Source organism: Montipora capricornis, chromosome 13, assembly GCF_036669925.1.
Source record: "Montipora capricornis isolate CH-2021 chromosome 13, ASM3666992v2, whole genome shotgun sequence".
NCBI classification, from domain to species: Eukaryota; Metazoa; Cnidaria; class Anthozoa; order Scleractinia; family Acroporidae; genus Montipora; species Montipora capricornis.
Genome location: NC_090895.1, coordinates 15,144,643 through 15,147,142, shown reverse-complemented (window position 1 = coordinate 15,147,142; position 2,500 = coordinate 15,144,643). Strand labels below are relative to the sequence as shown.

Here is a 2,500-nt window from a genome sequence, read left to right as displayed (position 1 = left end):
TTGTCGATAAGAGTACAGACCACGCTAAACCACATTTCGATTTGTTTTTTACCACAATATCAACGTCAAAGGAATATCTTTTTTCAGAGCGCAAGCTGAAAAAGACATTGCGCGACACGTTGACGCAAGCAGCGTGTTATGGAGTCTTATCGACAACGGCAAATTAGCCATTCAGACTGCGAGATTAGCAGCAGTTGTGGTCAAGCAGTTCCTACCGTGTACTCTGCCGGCTTTCAATTTCTCATGTATTGCTACTTTCCTAAATAAACGGATCAGACGATAAAAAAATACATTTCAGTAGTTTGGTCCACTTTGGCCTCGTTAGCACCCCCCCCCCCCCCCCCCAACATAAAATCCTGGTTACCGGCCTGGAAATGGACAACAAAGGCTATCACATCTACACCCACCCATAGCCACTTAAGAATGACACATCAGATGTGTCATTCTTAAGTGGCTATGGGTGGGTGTAGATGTGATAGCCTTTGTTGTACATTTCCAGGGAGAATTCGGGAATTCATGTTACGATTGTAACTCTCCGCCTCCGGCAGTTGGTGACTCTCTTGCTTTCCATGCGGTTATTTGCCTGATTTAACGCGATTTAAGCGACTTCTCAGCTTCCCGGGTTGTCACTCAGTGACTGCGCGGGAAGCTGAGAAGTCGTACATAATAAAGGAAAGGCTGGAAAGTAATTTCTAGCTTACCCGACATCTCGCCGATAAAATCACGCTTCTCCTCTATCAGTCACGCTCGAACTCCGGCGATGGCCACACGGATAAATTTACTTCTTATTGACTAAGTTTCAAGGTCTAGCGAGTACCCATTGCTGAAGAAACAGTGATGAATATTCAAATGTTCAAAATCCTTCGAGGCTCGCTAACAACGAATTTGGACACGGCTGCTCAACCGTTCACTGATTTGCTCTCACCGTATCGAGGCTCAAGTGAACAGTTGAAACTGAAACAACCCAAACCTTTACAAAAATGCTAACCTTAGGCATAAACATTATGTAAAGCATATTGTTTAGGCCTAAGGTTAACATTTACGTAAGGGTTTGGGTTGTTTCAGCTATTGTACCCTTCACCCCCTACCGCCAGCCCCTTCACTCCTCGGCCCCGGAATAGTCATGCCATCACCGCGCCGTGTCCAAATTCGTTGTCAGCGAGCCTCAAAGAATTTTGAATATGTGAATATTCATCGCTGTTTCTCAGCAATGGATACTCGCTGGACCTCGAGACTTGGTCAAAGAGAAGTTAATTTATCCGTGTGGTCATCGCCGGATTTTGAGCGTGTGCCCTGCGTTCAAAGACAAAATGGCGGAATGCAGTGATTCAATGTACGAGTGCTCCATCTGCAAATCGACGACAGCTCGTTACTTAGCTATCGTAGCATCCTCCACGATGGTGACTGAAGCAAGGTGAACGGCCTGGTGGTACAGCAAATTCCATGGGTCAACATTTTGTCAATATTTCCGTCATCAAAGTTACTAGAGTGATTTAACACTTCCATTAAAAACCGGACTCTTTAAAGAAAAGCCTACCTTACGGTCGCCATTTTTTCTTTGGGCTCTGTAAATACTCAGTGAACACTTTGCCGGAATATCTGACAAAGATGACAACAGTAGATCATCTACCTTCTAGCGAGGGAGGAAAAAAAAATCTTTTGGAAAGTTTATTTCGTCTTTGTAAAGCCGAAGATCGGCTAAGCTTTCTCAGATCCTATGATAATTATGTTTGTGATGTAATTTGCATACCAAAATCAACTCTTGTATTGAATACCATAACAGCTAATTTCGCCCTGGCCTTCATTTCGCACCGAGCTCCTGTTTCTTTACAACAAGTGTTTTAAGCCCAAAGTCCCAAAGGTCTTTAGTTAGGTTAAATCTCAAGACCCTTTTAAAACCTATAAAATATTTTCTTTTGAGTTGTTGGTGTTGTTGTCGTTGTCTGTGTTTTTAAACCCTTTATCTAGTATGTATGCACTCTATTATTTCTGTGTGTGTTGCAAAAGCTGTTATTTTGAAACTACGGTTTTGAAAACATTTCTTTTTTGTCACACAATGACTGTATACTTGCAAGCGGCAAGACGAATGTAAATTTTAGACTTCTTTCACTTAACGTTCGTGGAATTCGATCGCTTGAAAAAAGGAAAGCATTGTTTGTCTGGTTGCAAAAACAAAAAGCAGACATAAATTACCTTCAAGAAACGTATAGTTCGAAAGACATTGAGAACATTTGGAGAACTCAGTTGAGCGGGAAAATGTTTTTCGCTCACGGGTCAAAAAACCACAGTTGTGGTGTTATGACACTCATAAGGCATGATTTAGATTTTGAAGATGAATCCTGCATACAGTGATCCAATTGGAAAATTTATCATTTTAAATGCGACTGTGGAAGGAGTTAAACATGTTTTTGCTAACATTTATGCGCCAAATAAAGTAGGCGAGCATTGCACATATTTAAAAGAACTACAGGTTAAGTTGGTAATCCAGTCTCCTCTTCGG

At 41.7% G+C, this 2,500-nt stretch overlaps 1 protein-coding gene and 1 long non-coding RNA gene across 3 annotated transcripts in view; one reads left to right on the top strand and one right to left on the bottom strand.

Moving 5' to 3' along the window:
• Positions 1-292, top strand: part of LOC138029171 (negative elongation factor A-like) — a 15,870-nt gene extending 15,578 nt beyond the window's left edge. For both annotated transcript variants that reach the window (XM_068876878.1, XM_068876879.1), the window contains one exon: positions 1-292. This exon is cut by the window's left edge and continues 1,045 nt beyond it. The gene's annotated coding sequence lies outside the window, so the exon portion shown is untranslated.
• A 909-nt stretch (positions 293-1,201) lies between these two features.
• The window catches only part of LOC138029183 (uncharacterized), a 2,325-nt gene continuing 1,026 nt past the window's right edge, over positions 1,202-2,500 (bottom strand). Inside the window, exons 3-4 of the long non-coding RNA XR_011127835.1 lie at positions 1,538-1,599; positions 1,202-1,423 (exon numbers count right to left, since the gene is read on the bottom strand). This is a non-coding gene — a long non-coding RNA (uncharacterized lncRNA). The remainder of the gene's footprint in view (positions 1,424-1,537; positions 1,600-2,500) is intronic.